Source organism: Piliocolobus tephrosceles, chromosome 14, assembly GCF_002776525.5.
Source record: "Piliocolobus tephrosceles isolate RC106 chromosome 14, ASM277652v3, whole genome shotgun sequence".
NCBI classification, from domain to species: domain Eukaryota; kingdom Metazoa; phylum Chordata; class Mammalia; order Primates; family Cercopithecidae; genus Piliocolobus; species Piliocolobus tephrosceles.
This window is the reverse complement of record NC_045447.1, coordinates 87431294-87455801: the sequence shown is the minus strand read 5'-3', so window position 1 is coordinate 87455801 and position 24508 is coordinate 87431294. Positions and strand designations below refer to the sequence as shown.

At 35.3% G+C, this 24508-nt stretch overlaps 1 pseudogene; it reads left to right on the top strand.

The window, feature by feature from the left end:
- LOC111543257 overlaps positions 1-24508 on the top strand; it is a 158703-nt pseudogene that overhangs the window by 83901 nt on the left and 50294 nt on the right.

Genomic DNA, 24508 nt, shown 5'->3' with positions numbered 1-24508 from the left:
GAGACACATCACTATAAGACAGTCATAGTCAGAGTTTCTCATTGAAGTGGCCACCTCTGCTATTCTAGACAGAACTGGCAAAGCATGTAAATAATAGATTGCCAGAGTCTGGGATTAAATACAATTCATTCAAGTGTTCAAGTTTGTAAAAAACCAAGTTTTGTGGAGGAAAAGACTAGCTTCACTCAATTAATGGCATTTTTAAGGTGATACACCATGTGTTCTTTGTGTTTCTAAAGCAAACAAGTAGAAGGAGAACTGTTACAGATGTAGATATTCAGTTTGCATTTGGAAGAAGAGTAGATTCAAGGACACTGAGTGTCAATATAGCACTAATTTCTCCTTCAATTTAGAATAAAATATTTTCAAAGCTTCTCAAAAACACAAATCACTAAATTTTTATTGATATTGCAGTGAAAAAATCTGAGCCAGTGTATAAATCACTTGGAAGAGAGAGTAATAATTTTTTTGAAGTAAATATTATTGTGGCTTCCACAGTATTTCTTAACTTCCAAGAAACTAAAGCTAAGTTGAAAATAATTAGAAAAACTACTTGGTATTTTGGAGTGACACCACATGTGAGTGAAACTTCAAAATTATTAGTTAAAAGCAAAATTGGCATTTTTAACCTTTATAAAATGTCAGAAGATAACATACTAGAAACACAACTGTGTTTCGTATAATATAGATATTATACCAAATATCTATGCTATTTTAAGTAACATCATAGAGATCAAAACTCTCTAGACATTTTCCAACACCATTTAACCCCACCATTTTCTTCACCAAGAATGTGAATTAATTGTAGTATTTACCAATTCTTTCTTAATGTTGAGTGTACTGCATCACTATTTATATATTCATGCATTTACCTGTTTTGCTTATTTATTTTTTAGTTTTTGTTTTTAATTAATGCAGCCTGAACATAAATGATTACAATTACTCGGGAATTACATGTGCTTGAGTTCAGGTGGCTCAAATACTACACAGTGACAGTATTTTTGTAACCTCACTATTACTAAGTTTCAGCATCTATGTTTTTGAGGGAAGGTTTATTTCCCTCTATTTTACTGCCACAGGTAGTGAGGCTTAATTATTAATAGTTGACTTATGAGCAGGCCATAGTATAACAAGGGTCTTAGTATAAGAATATGGTGGATCATTAACATAATTTGAGTCAAGACCTGGAAGGAGTTCCACATCTATCACTTTCAGTGCAACTTTTGTGAAGTGACTTAAGTTAAATTGTCCTCAATTTTTCTTTTCACCATTCAAGTGGGAGTGATGGTAATACCTGTCCTATCTATTCAAAGGGATGTTTATAAGGACCAAATGGCTATAAAAATGCCTAATGGAAAACTTAAAATTGAATTTTTAAAACATTGTATAAAAACCTTTTATATGCTTTAGAGACACATGAAATTGTGATTGTAATGTTTAATTAAGATCATTTTTATCCCCAGAAAGATATTTTGATATAGATGGGGATCCAGTTGTTTTATCTAGCATACCTGGCATACAGAAATGATGTCTTTTCTTGGTTTGTCAAATGTTCAGTATTTGAAAATATAATATTTAGATACATATTATAACATCATACTCACTATCTGGTGTTCAACAATTTAGTCTCAAAATTAAAGATGTAGTATGTACTATTTGCTGATAGACATAAAATAATGTGGAAATAGCCAGAGTTATTCCTCCCTTCCTTTAGTCTTAAATAGAAATACTAGGGCCAGATAACTGGGACTAATGATAATCTTATTTTTAAAAAATAACAAATTAATATACCAGAATATGGAAAATCTGTATTCTTCTCTCTTCACAGTCACTGATACTTCTTGTACATCTTTGGAGTAGTCATCTAACTTTTATTATTCTTGATGATCCCAATAAAAAATAAGGACAAATATTACAATTTATATTCCAAAGAGACTTGGATTCTTGTGAGGTGCCCTTTCCAGAATTAAGATGTTTTATTTGTTTTTCAAGATGGTGCATAGATGACAGTGTTAGCGTCATCCATGCTTCCTACTTGAAAGGACAGAATAGTTGGTAGAGAATCACACTGTGATTTTTTTTTTTCCAAGAACCACCACAGGAACTTACTAAGCCATAAAAATCCACACAACGTTTGAAAGAAGCAGCAGGTCACAGCCTACTCTGTGAGGAGGTGAAAAACTGTAATTTTCCAGAGTATGAGGTGGGAGTGCTGGCCTCTAAACACACATCCCCACCGGGAAATATGAAAATCCAGACCACGGGAGAAGGCCTTATTCCTACCCAGAGCTGGAATGAACATAGGGAGCAGTGTGAAATGTAGAAGCAGAAGCAGTAGTGGGATGTGCCTGGCAGACATTCCCAGTCTCTGTCATGAACTGAGAGAAGCCATTCCCAACTGTATCTCACAGGGGTCCTCGGGGGAAGTCAGCCAACAGACTCAGGGAGGAGTCACAAGGTTAAAGAAGTTCCCAATTAAATGCTGTGCTATAATTTCAAGTGGGAACGAATGCCCTTGAACAGAACACCGGGGTGAGTGGGAAGTGTGCCACAGACAGGAGGGCAGAAACTGGGTGCCTGGCCTTGCAGGCAGACGGGGAGGGGCATAGCCTCAAAGCCAGGCTTGCTATCTCTGTGGTGGTGCTTATGGCCTGGGACAGGTCTGAGCTCTGTGCACAGGCTGCCTGGATCTAAACACAGTGCTATTAGTGAGAAAATGCAGGAAGGAGACTGGCCTTGACGACTGCATGGGAGTTGGGTGAGGCTTCCTGCTGCCCACTCCTCCCCATTCCTTTTGGGAACTCATCTACACAAAAGACAGTTGTACTCCCCTCTGGAACATCACCCCGGTGGCTACCTCTACTGGGTTCCCCACAGTGGCCAGGGCCAGCCCCCACCCAAGCATAGACTGAGCTCGGATCCTCCTAACCCTGCCCCTACATAGTGGTATTTCTCCACACACTCTGGTAGCTTAACACAAAATACATAAAGTTTTGAGAGCTTTACAGACCTGCCCATCATATAAGGAACCAGAATACTTCCCCTGGACAACTTAGGGAAAGTTCAAATCCCACTGCTTGTATGGCAGCTGGGGCTCTATTGGAAGTGCCACATCCTGGCTGGAGGCCAACCAACTCAGGGTATTACAATTCCTCTTGGCAGAAGACTACTCTTCCTAGGAAGAAGAAAATGGCTGGTGATCTCAGCTAACACTACTGCCTGCCACACCCTAGCTAAACAGAAGTCCTGAGTCTGTCCATATGACAAGTTCCCTACTAGTATAACCAACACTTGAGAAACCTAGCACACTAAGCCTAGCTACAACCAAGGAATTTCACAGAGTATACTTCACTCCCCTGCCACTTTCATCAGAGCAGGTGCTGGTATCCAGTGCTGGGAGACTTGAAGTCAGGTCACATCACTGGATTCTTTGCAGACATTCTCCAGCACCAGCCCAGACCCTCAGAGCCCCATTGTGGGACTAGACCCAGAAGAGTGATAATAACCACTGCAGTACAGGACTTCTCAGGAAGCCCTATTCCTAGGGAAGTGGGAGAGCATCACATCAAGGGAACATTCTGTGGGGAAAAAAAAGTCTGAATGGCAGGTCTTAAGTCCCAGGTCTCTCTGCTGGTGGGAATAGACACAATTGCAGTGCTGGGCACAGTAGGGAAAGCCTTCACTTCTACCCCAACAGGCAGGCAGCATCTGTGCTTCTGAAGGGCCTTGGAGAAGGGGTCTTTGTTCCCCTGGTACAACACTGCAGACACAGATGGGGCTTCTCCCAAGGGAATGCAGTGCAGAGGAACTTATAGACAGCCCTCTTGGAACAATTCAGGGTGATTGCAGCCTGATGGAGGAGCATTCCCCAGATCTAGGCCTGCATGACAGGCACAGTCACAATTCCTCCCTACTTGAAACATCAACATTCCTACAGATGAAATGAATCTGTCTGATCTGAATAGCTGGAAGGGTGTGACAGGTGTGAGGCTGTGAGGTGGAGAGCTTTCCTGCTGGCCTGGAAGAGGAGCTGAGGCAGCTCTCACTTTACCCTGATAAAACTTCAGCATACCCAACTGAGAGCTCCCCCAGCCACCTTCATCAAGGCTGGGGCCTCTGACCATCTACTCACCTGCCTTAGTTATAAATGGTGCTTTATCCAGGGATACCTCCCCTATTGGCTTGAAACCTGAATCCTCAACTCAGCAAATAAAATAATGAGAAAAATAAATAAAATGTACACCACAAGAGAATGAAATAAGCTCCAAGAGATTCCTGCCAATCTAAACCCATTTAAGAGACAGTGAACTAGCCTACCCATCAAGTACATAACTACTACAGCCAGCATCTGGGAAAGCCAGTGTACAAAAAAACTTTATAACTAAGTAACTCATACAGTCTTCACCGTTAAAGTCACCAAGAATCAAATTAGGCTAAAATAAACTATAAACATTCAATTTAAGTTCTTAAGAGAAACAAAATTACAAAAAAATACAGTTCAATCAAAAATAAATTTTAAAACAATTTGAAAAAAGAATCTACTCAAATGAGAAGGAACCAGAAAAGTAATTCTAGCACTATGACAAAACAGCCTTCTGTAACATCCACAAAAGATAGCACTCCAGTATGGATTCAAACCAAGAAGAAATCTCTGAAATGCCAGATAAAGAATTCAGAATGTTGATTATTAATCTATTGAAGGAGATACCAGAGAAAGATGAAAGCCAACTTAAAGAAATTTAAAAAAAAATTCAGGATATGAATAAAAATTTTCCAGAGAATAGACACCATAAAAGAAAAAAAGTATGAGAACATCTGGATATGAAAGACACACTCAGGGAAATATGAAATGTAGTGGAAAGTTTCAATAGACTAGAACAAGTAGAAGACAGAACTTCAGTGCCCCAAAACCAGGCTTCTAAATTAACCTAATCAGACATAGACAAAAAAGAATTTTAAATAATGAACAAAGTCTCCAAGAAATACGGTATCATGTAAAATGGCCAAACATAAGAATAATTGGTGTTCCTGAGGGAGAAGATAAGTCTAGAAGTAGTTTGGAAAATTTATTTGAGAGAATAATCAAGGAAAACTTCCCTGGCCTTGCTAGATATCTATACATCCAAATACAAGAAGCCCAAAGAAAACCTGGGAAATTAATTGCAAAAAGATCATCACGAAGACACATATTCATCAGGTTACTATCTAAAGTCAAGATGAAGGAAAGAATCTTATATGCTGTGAGACAGAAGCATCAGGTAACCTGTAAAGGAAACCCTATCAGATTAACAGCAGATTTCTCAGCAGAAACCTTATAAGTCAAAGGGATTGAGGTCCTATCTTTAGCCTCCCTAAAACAATTTTAGCCAAAAATTTTATATCCAGAAAAACTAAGCTTCATAAATTATGGAGAGATAAAGTATTTCAGACAAATGAATCCTGAAGGAATTTGTCAGTACCACAGCAGCAGTACGAGAAATGCTAAAAGGAGTTCTAAATCTTGAAACAAAAGAGCTTGAGATAACACCAAAATAGAACCTCCTTAAACCATAAATCTCACAGTCTTTAAAACAATAACACAATGAGAAAAACAAAGTATCTAGGCAACAACTAACATGATGAATAGGACAGTAACTCACATCTCAATATTAACATTGGTAAATGGCCTAAATGTTCCACTTAAAGATAGAGAATGGCAGAATGAATAAAAAAACACCAACCAAGTATCTGCTGTCTTCGAGAGACTCACTTAACACATAAGGACTCACATAAACTTAGGGTAAAGTTTATGTGAAAAACATTAACCTAAGTTTATGTGAGTCCTTATGTGGAAAAGGATATTTCACACAAATGGAAACTAAAAACAAGCAGAAGTAGCTAATCCTACATAGGACAAAACATGCTTTAAAGCAACAACAGTAAGAAAAGACAAAGACACACATTATGTAATGATGAGAAGATTAGTCCTACAGGAACATGTAACAATCTTAAATTTATACACACCTAACACTGGAGTACCCAGGTTTATAAAACAATTCTTACTTGACCTAACAAATGAGACAGACAGTAACACAATGATAGTGGAGAACATCAATACTCCACCGAAAACACAAGACGGGTCATCAGGACAGAAAGTTAATGAAAAAAAAATGGATATAAACTATTCTGTAGGACAAATGGAATTAGCATATATACACAGAACATTATTCCCAGCAACTGCATAATACACATTCTTCTCATCAGCACATGAAACATTCCACAAAATAGGCCATATGATAGGTCACAAAACAAGTCTCAATAAATTTAAGAAAATCAAAATCATATCAAGTATCTTCTCAGGCCACAGTGAAATACAGCTATAAATCAACTTCAAAAGGAATGCTCAAAATAATACAAATACATGGAAATTAAATAATCTGCTCGTGACTTTTGGGTTAACAATGAAATCGAGACAGAAGTTAAAAAAATCATAATGAATGACAAGAGTGACACAACTTATCAAAACCTCTGGAATACAGCAAAAGCAGTGCTAAGAGGAAAGTTCATAGCATTAGATGCCTACATCAAAAAGTCTGAAAGAGCACAAATAGACAACCTAATGTCACCCCTCAATAAACTAGAGAAACAAGAACAAACCAAACAAATCCAGCAGAAGAACAGAAATAACAAGAATCAAAACAGAACTAAATAAAAGTAAAACAAAAAAATTACAAAAGATAAATGAAACTAAAAGCTGGTTCTTCGAAAGGATAAATAAAATTGATAGACCATTGCAACATTAACTGAGAAAAGAAGAGGGAAGATCCAATTAAGCATAATTAGAAATAAAAACAGAGATATTACAACTGATACCACGTAAACACAAAATGTCACTCAAGGCTACTATGAACATCTTTACATTCACAAACTAGGAAATCTGGAGGGGATGGATAAATTTCTGATAGTATACAAGCCTCCTAGATTAAATCAGGAAAAATAGAAACTCTGAACAGACCAATAATAAGCAATGAAATTTGAATCTGTAATTTTAAAAACTGCAAAAACAAAGGAAGTCCAGAACCAGATGGATTCATGGCTGAATGCTATCAGACATTCAAAGAAGAATTGGTGCCAATCTGACTGAAACTATTCCAAAAGGTAGGGAAAAAAAAAGGAATCCTCCCTAAATCACTCCATGAAGCCAGTATCATTCTAATACCAAAACCAGGAAAAGACATAACAAAAAAAGAAAAATGCAGACCAATATCTCTACTGAACACAGATGCAAAAATCCACAACAAAATACTAGCTAATGGAATCCAACAGCATATCAAAAATATAAAACATTATAATCAGTGTGTTTCATACCAGGAATGCAGGGATGGTTTAACATACACAAGTCAATACATGTGATACATCATATAAACATAATTTAAAACAAAAACCATATGACCATCTCAATAGATGCAGAAAAAGCATTTGATAAGATCCAGAATCCTTTTATGATAAAAACCCTCAACAAAATAGGTATAGAAGGGACTTACCTCAAATTAATAAAAATGATATATGACCAACCCACAGCCAACATCACAGTGAATGGTGGAAAGCTGAGAACTGGAACAAGACAAGGATGCCCACTTTTACCTTCTATTCCACATAGTACTGGAAGTTCTGTCCAGAGCAATCAGACAAGAGAAAGAAATAGCATCCAAATGGAAATAGAGGAAGTCAAACTGTCACTGTTAGCCAATGATGTGACTGTATACCAAGAAAACCCTAAGGATTCATCCAAAATGCTCCTACATCTGATATGTGAATTCTGTAAAGACTCAGGATATAAAATCAATGTACACAAATCAATAGCACTGCTATAAAACAACAATGACCAAGCTGAAAATCAAATCAAGAATTCGATGCCTTTACAACAGCTGCAAAAATACATAAATAAAATAATATTTTTAGGAATATACTTAACCAAGCAGTGAAAGAGATCTATAAGTAAAACTACAAAACACTTCTGGAAGAAATCACAGATGACACAAACAAATGGAAACACATCCCATGTCATGGATGGGTAGAAGCAATATTGTGAAAATAACTGTACTGCCAAAAGCAATCTACAGATTCAATGCAATTCCCACCAAAATACCACCATCATTCTTCACAGAACTAGAAAAAACTATTCTAAAATTCATACAGAACCAGGAAAGAGCCCACATAACCATAGCAATACCAAGTGAAAGAAATAAATTTGGAGGCATCATGTTACCTGACTTTAAATTATACTACAAGGCTACAGTCACCAAAACAGCATGGTATTGGTATAAAAATAGGCATATAGACCAAAGGAACAAAATAGAGAACCCAAAAATAAAGCCAAATACTTCAAGCCAACTGATCTTCAATGAAGCATACAAAGACATAAATTGGGGAAAGGACACCCTATTAAATAAGTGGTGCTGGGAAAACTAGCAAGCCATATGTAGAAGAATGAAACTGGATCCTCATCTCTCGGCTTATAAAAAATAAACTCAAGATGGATCAAAGACATAAATATAAGATCTGAATCCATAAAAATTCTAGATCATAGTTTTGGAAAAAGCCTTCTAGACATAGACTTAGGCAAAGAATTTATGACTAGGATCCCAAAAGATAATGCAACAACACCAAAAATAAATACGTGGGACCTAATTAAACTACAAAGTTTCTGAAGAGCAAATAATAATAATCAGCAGATTAAACAGACAATCCACAGCATGAGAGAATATATTCACAAACTAGGCATCCAAGAAAGGACTGATATCCAGAATCTTTAAGGAACTCAAACAAATCAGCAAGGAAAAACAAACAATCTTATCAAAAGCGAGCAAAAGGCATGAATAGACAGTTCTCAAAGGAAGAGATATAAACAGCTAACAAAGATGAAGTAATGCTCAACATCACTAATTATCACAGAAATGTAAATTAAAACCACAATAAGATACCACCTTACTGCTGCAAGAATGGCCATAATTAAAAAGTAAAAAAAAAAAAAAAAAAAAATAGATGTTGGCATGAGCATGGTGAAAAGGGAAGACTACTAAACTGCTGGTGGGAATTAAATTAGTACAACCACTATGGAAAACAGTATAGACATTTCTTAAAAAACTAAAAGTTGAACTACCATCTGATCCAGCTATCCCACTATTGGGTATCTACCCAAAGGAAAAGAAGCCATTATATAAAAAAGACACATGCACACTCCTGTTTATAAGTATGCAATTTGCAATTGTAAAGACATGGAACAAACATAAGTGCCCATCAACCAATGAGTGGGTAAAGAAAATGAAGTATATATACACCATGGAATACTATTCAGCCATAAAAAGGAATGAAATCATGTCTTTCATGACAACTTGGATGGAGCTGGAGCCCATTAATCTAAGTGAAGTAACTCAGGAATGGAAAACCAAATATTGTTATGTTCTCACTTATAAGTGGGAGCTAAACTATGAGGATGCAAAGGCACAAGAATGATATAATGGACCTTGGGGACTCAGCAGGAAGGATGAAGGGCGTAAGGGATAAAAGACCACATACTGAGTAATATGTACCTTGCTTGGAGGATGGATGCACCAAAATCTTAGAAATTACCACTAAAGAACTTATCCAGGTAAACAAAAATCACCAGTACCCCAAAAAATATTGAAATAAAAATAAAAACTAATTATTATAAAAAGAATTAAGATGTTTAAAATTGATATGAAACAACTCTCTCAAACTTTACATGTCAAAAGAAAACTTTCTACAAATTTAATTCCTTACTTGTATTAAAAAGAGGCTTCATTATCCAAGAGATATTCAGTTAAACATTCACCAACACTAGTAACTTCTACACTGCCTGTAGTACATTAGCCATAGGAAATATGGTATTAAGAAGAAAATTAAAATAAGCAGAAAATGCATTTTAAAATGTAAATTCATTTATTTGATTGCACAATGTACACTCAGCATATATCGAACCTAACCTGCAAAATATAAATTCATATGTTTTCATATATGAATTCATATAAATTCATCTGACAAATGAATTTATAAAGCAGGGTTAACTCTGTACCAGTGACATGCAGTTTTGATAAAATAAGCAATTAATGTTAGCATACTTAGCAAATGGAAAGCTGTTCTGAAAATAATGAATAAAATTATTGTAATTGTCACAGAAAAATTGTTTTATTTATGATAAAATGCATTTGAAGCAAGGTTGAATCTGTTACCAGCGTATGTTATTATTTCTCTTGGACAGTTGTTTCAGAGGGTGATTAGCAATTTAGAATATTTTCATTTGAATTGGCCAAGTTTCTAAAATTGAAAAATGAACTTATGTGGTTAAGGGATGAGAAAGCCCCATGAGAACCAAGAATCATGTATCATGTATCATGTATTCTAATTCTACTTTAGCTAGTGTCTTAGCAAAGTTACAAAATCCATCTGTAGATTCCATTCTCTAGAAGAATTATCAAAATTATGACACTAGGGAGAACATATTTACATTATCAATATTCTGACACTAGCAATGTAAGATAAATAAGTTATGAAGAAAATCAGTAAATTGAAAGACATGATATTTTGCCAGATTTTGCCATTTCCAGCTGTGTGAATAATTGACTCTCTAACTCTCACAAGTTCAAAGACTGGACAACCTTTTTTGAGCCCTTCAGCTCCTCGTTTCATGAGCCTTGATCTCATCAACTCTAAACCTAGGAAACTCGTTTTTGAATTACTGTGGAAAGTAAATGAGCTAATAAATGTAACTTGCTTAGCATAGTACCTAATATATAATAATTTCTGAAAAAAAAGTTTAGAAGTTGTTAGTATTGATAGGCACTCAGTAGATGTCAATTCTCTTCACAATTCCTATTACATAATTCCAAAAAAAATTTAGTCCTCCTCTTTACCTATTATATTAAAAAGTATATCGGTATTCCCTAAACTTATCAGTGATTAGTGCATACTTTATTTTCAGCTGTGATCCCATTATTTTAAAGAAACCCAAGAATGTCTGGAGAAGATCAAAATTCTATTAATGAAATCAGCAATGAACCATAAACTAAAAAGGAAGGATCTATAAGATTAAATGAATGTTGTTACACCCCCAAAACAGTGTGTGTGTGTGTGTATCTTACAGAATGAATTAAACTGTTTCTCGTCTATGTGATACCAGTGGGCTAGGGGATGTCCCCAAATGCCAATGGGATCTTGACCCATCTGGTGTCTAGGCTCTTGACACTGTTGCGAGAAGGAATTCAAGGAGGAGTTGGAAAATAGTAGAAGTATGGAGATATACAGCAAAGTGAAAAGTACACTCAAGAAAGGGGAGCATGGGCACACTTAAGAGAAAGTCACACACTTGGAGAGGTGGGACTTCTACCTTTATGGGTTTCTTTAGCCAAGGAGTGAAATATTCACGAAGATTCCTGGAAAATAGTAGCAATTGCTTAGAACTGTTGTGCCACCTATTTTACACCAAATATGGGTGCTTGTAGAACTGTTATGGCACTGGTGGGCTGTGATTTAGTATGTTAGTGAGCATATAAGAGGTCCTAGATGAAACCTAGGTCAAATCCAGTGCCATATTGGGTCCAATTGGTCTCAGCTAACTTAGCCCACACGTTGGTTTTTCAGGGTCTTATCAGTCCCTAGTTTATGTAGCTATTTCAACAGTTGCCTTATTCTAGTCATGTGAAACTGCTGCCTGGAATTTTCTATTCTCCTGTAGCCACTTGTATTATTCCTTTCTTATATGAGGTGGTTATTCTTAAAAATCAAACAGTTGTTGGCTAAGTATTTTGCTCTATATAATGTTAAGCATTTTTATACTTGAGGAAACACAGGTCTAAGAACCTGAAATAAGACAAATAAGCAAGCAAATAAGATAAGCCCTGGGACTGATTTGACTTTTCACTCAAAGGAACATTCTGAACAAACCTAGTATGAGGGAAGTTCCCAAAGGGAAGGATGAGGATCTCACTGATTTGAGAAAATAGAGATCAGAATTTAGGGAGGTTGAAGTGACTGAAGGTTGTGGATTCTAGAAAGAAAGAAGCCATTTAGAAAAATTGGCTCCAGAAATATGCATTGGGTACCCTGATTCTTTGCTGAATATTGAGCAGTGTGTGTGTAAGACAAAACTCCACAGGGCCTAACAAAGAGTTACTAAAAATCCAAGGTGATTGATTCCAAAAGCTTACACAGGACTAGGAGGCATTTGAATTCCAACCAGCCAGAATGAAGAGTTCTCTTTGATGAGCTGGAATATTCAGTAGAGACCCAAGAAGTGCCATGACTTAGTAATGGGACTAAAATATCACTAGAACAAAGGTTATTCCACAACTGTCATAAATAAGCTTAAAAGTGATGAAGAAAAAGTGAAAATTCTCTGTAACTGTCTTGCTGCCTATGCGATAGTCAGTAACAGAAATAAAATGGCATCCTATAAGTTATGCAACTAATCCAAAGGAAGAAGGTTTAAAAGAAAAGAAGAAAGAGATGGAACATATAGAAAATAACTATCAAGATAGTAGACTAAAACTCAAACATTTCAGTAAGTATATCAACTCTAAACTGTAGAACATCTTATTTAAAAGATTCGAGTATATTGTCTAGGAAAGCAAGCTTTAAATATAAAGACATAGACTACATTAACAGTAAAAGTATAGAAAAGACCATACCATGCAAACACTAATTATAAAGGAGCCAAATGAAATTTATATTAATAATAAACAAAGTACAACTCAGAATAATAATGATTACCAGAGTGAAAGGACAACTCATAATGATAAAAAGATCAATTTATAAAAAAGACATGGTAATTCTAAAGGTATCTGCATCTGATTAGAAAACTTTACCTACAAAAAGAAAAGCAGAAATAGATAAATCCACAATTATACTTGGAGAATTCAATACTCATCTTGCAGTAACTGATGGAACAAATAGATAGAAATCTAGAAGTAAACAGACATAAAAGTCCATTCAATCCACTTGACCTATTTGGCATCATTGAACACAACGCCCCAAAACAGCAGAACACACATTCTTTTCAAGTGCACAGGAAATATTCACTGAGATAAACCATATGCAAGGCCATAAAACAAGTCACAATAAATTTAAAAAAAATGCCTAATATAGAGTACTTTTTTGCCAAAATACAATTAAATAGTAATTAGTAGTATAAAGAATGTGGATAAAGTATTTGAAATGTAAACTGCACAATTCTAAATAAGCCACAAGTCAAAAAAAGTAATTACAAGAAAAATTAGAAAAATATTTTTGATGAATAAAAAAGAAAATACAGTGCCAAAATTTGTAATTCTGGAGCAGGATGCTCTAAGAATTATTTCCTCCTTGGAAACAACAATTAAGCTGGCAAAAACTGACAAAATCAACTATTTTGAAACTTCAGAATCTAATCAGAAACATCAACCAAATGAGTACTTACTGAAGAAAAGGCTGTGAATTTTTGGTAAGAAAACATTGTGGCATTTTTGCTTAGCTGCTTACCATCTCCCAATCTCCAGTGCTGTGATGGCCATTGGAAAGGTGCTCATCCTTCAGGGTGTGCCTTACTCATGCTGGGGGTAGGCGGTGGGGGGCAGAATATAAACCTTGTTCCCAATAAATTGTGGTTGTGTGTTTTAGCCTTTTGAGTTATTCTCTAAGGGACAAGCACAAAAGTTGATCTTGTTTTCAATTCTATCAGGAGCAACTTTCTCAGTGACATGTTAAAAGCATTTAAAGAAGTACACTATCTATATCTATGCAGGGGCAAGACAAGCAGCATACAGACCCAAAGCCTGGAAAGGTAGAGGCTGAGGAGGAATACTTTTTGGAGGAATCAGAGTATGGAAAATTCACTATGTATACCGTGGAATCTAGAATGCAATGTGCACCAACAGTAGATTTGAGCAGAAAAATAAAGAATCAGGAAACTTAAAAATACAACAATTGAAATTACCCAGTCTGAAAAACAGATAGAAAAAATAATAAAGGAATGTGAACAGACCTAAAATAACTTCTGTGACTCATCAAGTGAACCATCGTACACACCATGTAAGTCTTGGAGAAAAAAGAGGTAAACAGAATAATGGCTTCAGAATAATGGCTGAAAATTTCCAAAATCTGATGAAATCCATGAATTCACAAGTCAAGATGTTCAGTTGTCTCCAAATAATACAAATGAAAAGAGATCCACACTCCAAAACACATGGGATATTCTCTAGGACAGATTATACATCAGGTCATATTACAAGTCTCAATAAATCTTAAAAGATTGAAATCATAAAACATAGTTTTCAAATTTATTCAACCACGATACAAAGAAGCTAGAAATTAGTAAAAGTGGAAAGTTCACAAATGTGTGAAAATTAAACAACACACTCTTAAACCTGTAAGTCAAAAAATATATAAAATACTCTGAGATCAATAAAAAAGAAAACACATCATTATACTAACACTTATAGGATGTAACAAAAGTATTCCTCAAAGAAAAATGTAGAGCTATAAATACTCATATTAGAAAGAATAAAGATTTAAAATAAATAACCTAAATCTATGCTTTCAGAAATAGAAAAGAATAAACTAAACCTAAAGCTAGTAGAAACAAGTAAATAATAAAAATTAGTAGAGATTAATGAAATGGATCAAATAAAATTAATAGATGATTAGCCAAACCAAAAGTTTGTTTTTTAAAAGATCAACAAAATTCACAAACTTTTATCTAGGCTTACCAAAAAAGGAGAAGATCTAGAGGTTCAAATTATTAAAGTCAGAAATGAAACTGGTGACACTATTACAGATCTTACAGAAATAATAGTAGTATAAAATATACTATCAATAATTGTACACCAACAAATTAGATGACTTGGATGATATGAACAAATCTCCATAAATGCACAAACTACCTAAACCAACTGAAGAAAAAAACAGATTCTCTAACAGTATCTGTAATAACTAAAAAGATTAACCAACAATCAAAAACCTCCCAACAGAAAAAAAATATATGGAGCAGATATCTTCAATGGTAAATTCTGCAGACTTTTAAAGAATGTGTATTATTCTCAAACTCTTACAAAATACAGAAGGGAAGGTAAAACTTTCTCCTTCTATAAAGTAACTACTATTCTGATACCAAAACCAGACAAAGACACACAAGAAAAACAAAAACTATATACCAACAATTCTTATTAATACAAATATAAAAACCTTCAACAAAATACTAGTTAACCAAATCCAAGAGCATACCATTACCAAATTATAACAAAATCAGTCAATATGACATAGTTTATCAATAAAGTTTTAAAAATATGATGTCAACAGAAGCAGAAAATAATGCCAAAATTGAACACTCTTTTTAAAATACAAACACTTAGAAAAATAAGGAGTAGAAGGGAACTTTTCAATATGACAAAATGTATTTATGAAATGCCCATAGTAATACTACATTTAATGGTGAAAGACCAAAAGTTTTATACCTAAGATCAGTAACAAGTCAAAGATATCTGCTTTCACCACTTCTATGCAATCTTATATAACAAATTCTAGCTAGAAAAATTAGGTAAAAAAAAAAAAGTATTCAAATTGGAAAGTAAGAAGTAAAAATATATCAATTTAGAATATGATTATATACATACCCAAAGAATACACACACACACATACACACACACACTTACTACTACAACATATCAATGACTTCAGCAAATTTGCAGAGTGCAAGACCAATAAACAAAAATTAGTCTTTTCCATACAGCAGCAATAAAAAATCTGAATCAAAAATTACAAAAACAGTTATATTCACAATAACACCCCAAAGAATAAAATGCATAGGCATACATTTAAACAAGGGTGCAAGATTTGTATTTCAATTACTGAAAAATAAAACAAAATAAAAAAAATTGCTGAAAGAAGTTGAAGAAGACTAAATAAATAGAAAGACATCACAAGTTCATGGCTTGGAAGACTTGCTATCATCAAGATTTTAAGATTACCCAAAGAAGCAGAGCAAGATAGTGGAATAGAAGCCTACACTGTTTGTCTCTCCTCGACTGAACAGCAAATATTAACAATTATCCTCACACAGGAAAGCGCCATCACAAGAAACAAAAATTGGGAGGGAAGAGTGAAGAGTAAGACTTTCTCTTGCATCTTGGATACCAGCTCAGCCCCAGCAGGATAGGGCAGCAGGCAGAGCTGGGAGGCCCCCTTTCCAGGTCCTAGCTTCTGGAAAACATTTTTAGATGCATTGTGGGCCAAAAGGGAACCCATCGCCTTAAAGGGAAGTAACCCGTCCTGGCAAGATTCATCACCTGTGAGTCCTTTGGCCATGAATGCCCAGCACTGGTCCCCAGAGAGTATACCACATGCCTTGGGCTCTGAGAAATGCTGGCTTCAGGTGTGCCCCAGCATATTCACAGCTGTGGTGGCTATGAAGAAGTAATTTTTCTGTTTGAGAAAAGTAGAGGGAAAAGTAAGGGGATCTTGTCTTGCACCTTAAGTATCAACTTGGCCACAGTGGGGTAAAGCAATAAGCAGGCTCTTGGAATCCCCAAGTTCAAGCCTAGACTCTTGGGCAGCATTCCTGGACCTGCCCTGGGACAGAAGGGAGCCCACTGTTCTGAAGGTTGAGTCCTAGGCCTGGCAGCATTCACCAGTGGAAGAGCCCTTGGGTTTTAAGTGAACATTGGCAGTGGCCTGACAGAACGCCTCTGGGGACTGATGGTGACTGTGGCCACAAAGAAAGGCTCCTCTACCTGTAGAAATCGGGGGGAAGAGTAGGAGGCACTTTGTATTGTAGTTTGAGTACCATCTTAGTCTCAGTGTAAGAGAATATCAGGTAAATTACCAAGGATTTTGATCACAATACCTCACTTCCAAACAGAATTTCTGAACATGACTGGGACCTGGGAAAACTCATTACCCTGAAAGGAATGGCATTGGGCAACACCCAGTGCCATGCTGACTTCAGGTCTGACCAAGTGCAGTCCCAGTGATGGTGGCCCCAGGGTGCTTACATCACCACATCTCCAGTTAAAGATGGCTCAGCACAGAAAGAGAGAGACCCTTATGTTCAGGAAAAAGTAAGGGAAACCAAGAGTATCTCTCTGGTAATCCAGAGAATTCTTCTTAATCGTATTCAAGACCATTAAAGCAATTCCTCTATGAGTCCGCAAAAACCACAGCCTCATTGGGGTTGGGGCCCAAGTCCCTTTGAATACCTGGAAAGCCTTTCCAGGAAGGATAGGCACAAACAAGCCCAAACTGTAAAGACCACAATAAATACCCAAGTGTTCCATGCCCAGGCATTGATGAATATCTATAAGTATAAACACCATCCAGGAAAACATGACCTCACCAAATGAATTAAATAAGCCACCAGTGACCAATTCCAGAGAAACAGATATATATATATACCTGTCAGACAGAGAATTCAAAATAGCTGTGTTGTCAAAATTCAAAAATATTTAAGATAATACAGAGAAGGAATTTAGAATTCTATCAGGTAAATTTAACACAGATGAAAATAATTTAAAAGAATCAAGCAGAAATTCTGGAGTTGAAAAAAGCATCGTCTCTTAATAGCAGAATTGATTAAGCAGAATAAAGAATTAGTGAGCTTGAAGAATTAGTGAGTGTGAAGAATTAGTGAGCTTGAAAGTAAACAGTCAGAGGAGACAGGAAAACAAGAATAAAAATGGTACAGCATGCTTACAAGATCTAGCATATAGCTTCAAAAGGTCAAATCTAAGAGATATTGACCTTAAAGAGGAGGTAGAGAAAGAGACAGAAGTGGAAAGTTTAATAATAAAAAAAATAACACCAGGGAACTTCTCAAACCTAAATAAAGATATTAACATTCAAGTACAAGAAGGTTATAGGACACCAAGCAAATTTAACCTAAAGAAAACTACCTCAAAACATTTAATAATCAAACACCCAAAGGTCAAGGATAAAGACAGGATCCTAAAAACAGCAACAGAAAATAAACAAATAACGAAGCACCAATGTATCTGGCAGTAGACTTTTCAGTGACAACTTTACAGGTCAGGAGAGAGTGGCATGACATATTTAAAGAGCTAAAGGGAAAAAATATCTTTTTCCTTACAATAGTATATCTGGCAAAAATATATTTCAACATGAAAGAAAAATAAAGACCTTCCCAGACAAACAAAAGCTTGAAGAATTTCATCAACACAAGGCTTGTCCTACAAGAAACGATAAAGAGAGTTCCTCAGTCTGGAAGAAAAGGATGTCAATGATCAATAAAAAATCATCTGAAGGTACAAAGCTCACTGGTAATAGTAAGCACACAGAAAAACACAGAATAGTGTAACACTGTAATTGTGGTGTGTAGACTACTCTTAGGATATGCAGAAAGACTAAACTATGAACCTATCAAAAATAACAACCACCACCACTTTTCAGGTCACAGACAGTACAATTAGACATAAAGAGAAATTTTAAATGGTTAAACAAGCAGGGGGACAAAGTTAAACCATAGAGTTATTGTTAGTTGTATTTTTGCATGTTTGTTGTGTTTGTCTATGAAATTAGTGTTAACTTGTCATCAGTTTAAAACAATGGGGTAGATAATTTAAAAATTATTTGAAAGTCTCATGCTAACCTCAAATCAAAAAACAAAGGATACACACAAACGAGGGGCAAGAAGTTAAAGCATACTATCAGAGAAAATCACCTTCACTAAAAGAAAGACAGGAAGGGAGAAAAGAGGGATGAGAAAAACAACTAGGAAACAACTATCAAAATTGCAGAAGTAAGTCCCTATTTATCAATAATAACATTTAATGTAAATCGTCTAAACTCTCTGATCAGAAGACACAGAGTGGCTGAATGGATGGAAAAAACAAGACCCAATGGTCTGTAGCTTACAGGAAATATACTTCATCTATAAGGATACACATAGACAGAAAATAAAGAGATGAGAAAAGACATGCCATGCCAATGGAAACCAAAAAAGAGTAGGAGTAGCTATATTTATATCAGAAATAAAAGATTTCAAGACAAAAACTGTTAGAAGAGATGAAGAAGGTTATTATATAATGATAAAGGTTATCAATTCAGTGAGAGGCTATAACTATTATATATGTATATGCATCCAACACTGGAGCACCCAGATATATAAAACAAACATTATTAGAGCTAAAGAGAGAGACAGATCTCAGAAGAAAGAATTAGTGAGCAATAATGCAATAATAGCTAGAGACTTCATTACTCCACTTTCAGCATCAGACAGATCTCCAGGACAGAAAATCAACAAAGAAACACTGGGCCTAATCTGCACTATGGAACAAATGGGCCTAATAGATATTTACAGAATATTTCATCCAACAGATGTAGAATATACATTCTTCTCCTCAGCACATGGATCTTTCTCAAAGATAGAACATATGTTAAGTCACAAAACAAGTGTTAAAATATTCAAAACTATTGAAATAACATCAAGCATCTTCACTTACTATAATGGAATACAACTAGAAATCAATAATATGAGAAATTTGGGAAAGTATACAAACACATGGAAATTAAACAATATGCTTCTAGATTACTAGTGGGTCAATGAAAAAATCAAAGAAATTGAAACATTCATTGAAACAAATGACAATGAAAATACAACATACCAAAACTTGTGAGGTATAATGAAAGCTGTACTAAGAGGGAAACTTATAGCTAGAAGTGCCTACATCAAAAACAAAGAAAAACTTCAAATAATAAACTAATGATGCATCCTAAAGAACCAGAAAAGCAAGAGAAAACCAAACCCGAAGTTAGTAGAAAAGATAATAATAAATATGAGAGCATAAATAAGTGACTTTGAAATGAAGAGAACAATAAAAAGGTCAATGAAACAAAAAGCTGGTTTTTTTTGAAAAGATAAAATTTACAAACCTTCAGTCAGAATAATGAAGAAAAAAAGAGAGAAGATCCAAATAAAATCAAAGATGAAACAGGAGACATTACAACTAACACTGCAAAAATGTAAAGAATCATTAGTGGCTATGATGAGCAACTATATGCCAATAAATTGGAAAATCTAGAAGAAATAAATTTCTAGACACATACTACCTAACAATATTGAACCATGAAGAAATCCGAAACTTAAATAGGCCAATAACAAGCAATGATATCAAAGCTTTGGTAAAAAGTTTCCTAGTAAAGCAAAACCCAGGATTCAATGGCTTCACTGCTGAATCCTATCAAATATTTAAAGAACTAACACCAATCCTACTCAAATTGTTCTAAAAAAATGAGGAGGAAATAATCCCAAACTAGTTTTATGAAGCCATTATTACCCTGAAACCAAAACCAAAGACAAATAATAAAAAGAAAACTACAGGCCAATATCTCTAATGAACATTGATGCAAAAATCTTAAAATACTAGCAAACTGAATCAATACACTGAAAAGATCATTCCTCATGATCAAGTGGAATTTATCCCGGGGATGCAAGGATGGCTCACCATATACAAATCAATCAATTTGCTACATCATATCAACAGAAAGAAGGACAAAACCATATAAGATTTCAGTTTATGCTGAAAAAGCATTTGTTAAAATTCAACATCCTTTAGTGATTAAAATCCTCAAAAAAGGGGTACAGAACAAACATACCTCAACATATAAGAGCCATATATAAAAGGCCCACAGCTAGTATCATACTGAATGGGAAAAAAACAAAACACCTTTTTCTAAGATCTGGAACACGACAAGGATGCCCACTTTTAGCACTGTTATTCAACATAGTACTGGAAGTCCTAGCTAGAGCAATCAGACAAGAGAAAGGATATCCAAACTGGAAAGGAAGAAGTCAAATTTATCCTCATTTGTAAATGATAGGATCTTATATTTAGAAAAACCTAAAGAATCCACCAAAAAAGCTATTAGGACTAATTAATAAATTCAATAAAGTTTCAGGATGCAAAATCAATATACAAAAATTAGTAGCATTTCTATATGCCAACACTGACCAATCTGAAAACGGAATTTTAAAAGTTTCATAAAAATTTATCATAGTCACAAATAAAATTTAAAACCTAAGAATAAACCAAAAAAGTGAAAGATCTTTACAATAAAAACTATAAAATGCTGATGAAAGAAATGGAAGAGGAATAAAAGAGGCAAAGATATTTCACACTCATGGATTGGAAGAATCAATATTGTTGAAATATCCATACTACCCAGAGCAGATTCAAAGCAATCCCTATCAAAATACCAATGACATTTTTTCACAGAAAAAGAAAAAATAATTGTAAAATTTATATAGAACCACAAAAGACCCAGAATAGCCACAGTTATCTTAAGTAAACAGAACAAAACTGGAGGAATCACCTTACCTGACTTCAAATTATACTATAGAGCTATAGTAACTAAAACAGCATGGTACTGGTATAAAAACAGATACATAAACCAGTGAAACATAATAGAGACCCCAGAATTAAATCCACACACCTACAGTGAAGTCATTTTTGACAAAGGTGCTAAGAACATACATTGGAGAAAAGATAATCTCTTCAATAAATGGTGATGAGAAAACTGAATACCCATACGCAGAAATACGAAACCAGACCAGGATCTTTTGTTACATGCAAAAAGCAAATCAAAACGGATTACACACCTAAGACCTCAAACTATGAAACAACTACAATAAAACATTACTCTCCAGGACACTGATTTGGGGAAAAATTTCTTGAGTAATAAATACACTGTAAGCACAGGCAAGCAAAGCAAACGTGGACAAGTGGGATAACATCAAGTAAAAAACTTCTGCACAGCAAATAAAACAATCAGCAAAGTGAAGAGACAACCCACAGAATAAGAAAAAATATTTGCAAACTACCCATCTGACAATGGATTAATAACTATAATATATAAGGAACTCAAACAACTCTAGAGGAAAACATTTAATAATTCAATTTAAAAATAGGAAGAAGATTTGAATAAACATTTCTCAAAACAAGACATACAAATGGCAAACAGGAATATGAAAAGGTGCTTAACATCACTGATCATGAGAGAAATGCAAATCAAAACTACAATGAGATATCATCTCACCCAAGTTAAAATGTTTGTTATAAAAAAGACAAAAATAACAAATGCTGATGAGGATGTGGAGAAAAGGGAGCCCCTGTACACTGTTGGTGGGAATGTAAATTAGTATGACCACTATAGAGAAAAGTTTGGAGGTTTCTCAAAAAGCTAAACTTAGAGTTATCATAGGATCCAGCAATCCCACTGCTGGGTATATACCCAAAAGAACGTAAGTCTACATATCAAAGAGACATTGGCACTGCCATGTTTGCTGCAGCACTGTTCCCAATAGCCAAGGTTTAGAAGGAACCCACGTGTCCACCAACAGATGAACGGATAAAGAAAACGTGGTACATATAAACAGTGTTGTACTCTTCGGCCATAAAGGAAAAAAAAAAATGAGATTCTGTCATTTGCAACAACCTGGATGGAACTGTAAGTCCTTATGTTAAGTGAAATAAGCCAGGCACAAAAAGACAAACTTCACATACTCTCACTTATTCATGGGGTCCAAAAATCAAAACAATTGAACTCATGAAGATAGAGAAATAGAGAGTAGAAAGATGGTTACCAGAGGCTGGGAAGGTTAGTGGAGACATGGGATGGCAGTAGGGGTGGTTAATGGGAGAAAGACAAAAACAAAACACAGAAAGAATGAATAAGAACTAGTATTTGATAGCCTAACAGGGTGACTATAGTCAATAATAATTTAATAACATTTAAAAATAACTAAAAATATATAACTGAATTGTTTGTAACACAAAGGGTAAATGCTTGAGGAAATGTATACCCAAATTTCCATGATATGCATACCTATACCAAAGTATTTCACGTACTCCATAAATGTATACACCACTGTGTACCCACAAAGGTTAAAAATAAAAATAATTTAATAGAATATTACTCAAAGCAATTCAACACAATCCTTATCAAAACTGAAACAATCTTTTTTTTACAGAAATAGAAAAGCCTATCCTTGAATTCATATGGAATTTTAAAGGGCCACATATAGTCAAAGCAAACTTGAAGAAAAGTTTAGAGTACTCACTTTCCTATTTCAAGGTTATTACCAAGCTACAGTGTGATATCAAAATAGTGTATTACTGGAATAAGTATAGTTACATAAAGGAATGGAATATAATTGAAACTACAGAAATGAATCTATGTATCTATGACGAAATAATTGTCATTAAGGATATTGGGTTAGTCTATTTGGTCTTGCTATAAAGAAATACCTGAAACTGGATAACTATAATCCCCATGCGTTGAGGGAGGGTCTGGATGGGAGGCAATTGGATCATGGGGAGGATTCTCCCTTGCTCTTCTGATAGTGAAGGAGCTATTCGGAGATCTCATTGTTTAAAAGTGACAATTTCCCCCATGTTCTCTGTTGCTTCTCCTATCATAAGATGTGCCTTGCTTCCCCTTTGCCTTCCACTATGATTGTAAGTTTCCTGTGGCCTCCTCAGCCATGTGGAACTATGAGTCAATTAAACTTTTTTCCTTTAAAAATTACCCATTCTCAGGTAGTATCTTTATAGCACTGTGAAAAGACTAATACAGGGAATTGGTACCAGCAGAGTGGGGTACAGCTACAAAATAACCTGAAAATGTGAAAGCAACTTTGGAACTGGGTAACAGGCAGTGGCTGTAACAGTTTTGAGGGCTCTGAAGAAGACAGGAAGATGTGGGAAAGTTTGGAAATTCCTAGAGACTTGTTGATTGGTTTTGACCAAAATGCTGATAGTGGTGTGGACAATGAAGTACAGGCTGAGGTGGTCTCAAATGGAGATGAGGAATTTACTGGGAACTGGAGCAAAGGTCACTCTTACTGTGCTTTAGCAAAGAGACTTGTGGCATTTTGCCCCTGCCCTAGAGATCTGTGGAACTTTGAACTTGAGAGAGATGAACTTGAGAAATGGCGAAGGAAATTTCTAAACAGTAAAAAATTCAAGATGTCACCTGGCTTATTCTGAAAGCATTCAGTTATATGTGTTCACAAAGAAATGTTGTGAAATTGGAATTTTTATGTTTAAAAAAGAGAAGCAGAGCATAAAGGCTTAGAAATTTTGCAACCTGATCATGCAGTAGAAAACAGAAACCCATTTTCTGGGGAGGAATTCAAGCTGGCTGCAGAAATCTGCAGAAGTAATAAGTAGCCTAATTTTAATGGCCAAGACAATGGGGAACATATCTTAAGGGCATGTCAGAGATCTTGATGGCAGCTCCTCCCATCACAGGCTTAGGGACCCAGAAGGGAAAAATGATTTTGTGGGCTGGGCCTAGGACCCAGCTGCTCTGTGCAGCCTTAGGACTTGGTTCCCTGCATTTCAGCTGTTCCAGCTCCAGCAGTGGCTAAAATGGGCCAAGGTGCAGCTAGGGGCCACTGCTGCACCTAGACTCGGGGATTTCACATTGCTATAAAGATACTACCTGAGATTGGGTAATTTATAAA